The following is a 750-nucleotide window of genomic DNA, read 5'->3' as shown; positions in this document are numbered from 1 at the left end:
ATAAATACTGGGAACTATATTCTCTGAAGGCGAAGCACTGCTACTTGGGCGGAGTGATAACCGCAGCACCTGAGACGCGCCGTGGTGAGGAGCAGAGAGCGCGTCTCAGGTGCTGCGGTTATCACTCCGCCCAAGTAGCAGTGCTTCGCCTTCAGAGAATATAGTTCCCAGTATTTATACGGTTTAAATATGTCTGTGTCTCATGTGACTTTGTTTTTTGTACACTCTGTGACTATACAAATCACAACATGTAAATAGGAAAATGTTTGCGCTATTTTGTCACTTATTTGGATTAGTATGCTAGCTGCAACCATTTACATCCAGTCTTTGTGCTAAGCTAGGCTAGCGGTGGGTGCGTCAAAAAGACTTATAGCACGCACGGAGATGAAAAAGGTATGTATGGACTTATCTAACTCTGGGGGATAAGGTGAATAGGATAAAGTCCCAAAAAGTCGGAGTGTTCCTTTAAGACACACCATGTGTAAGTTCATAAGTCGACAGCATTGCTGAGTATTTCCTCCTTAAAACTGCAGTGAACCAAAGACAGTCTCAAACACACGGTTTGAAATCGCTGGTGTTTCTGACGTCACAAACGACCTTGTAACCAATCAGATCAACGTGTGATCGTCAACCAGTGGATCTCTGAGCCGAGTGAGTGAGTGGAGGCGGGGCTCATTTGCATATTCATAGAACCGCGCATACTAAATGAGGCAAGGGTGTCGAGTTACATTCAAGATCTTTAAAGGCATG

The sequence above is a fragment of the Rhinichthys klamathensis genome, unplaced genomic scaffold (assembly GCF_029890125.1).
Source record: "Rhinichthys klamathensis goyatoka isolate OS25496 unplaced genomic scaffold, OSU_Roscu_1.1 h1tg001063l_1, whole genome shotgun sequence".
Classification (NCBI taxonomy): Eukaryota; Metazoa; Chordata; class Actinopteri; order Cypriniformes; family Leuciscidae; genus Rhinichthys; species Rhinichthys klamathensis.
The sequence above is the reverse complement of the archived record's forward strand: the minus strand, read 5'-3'. Positions refer to the sequence as shown.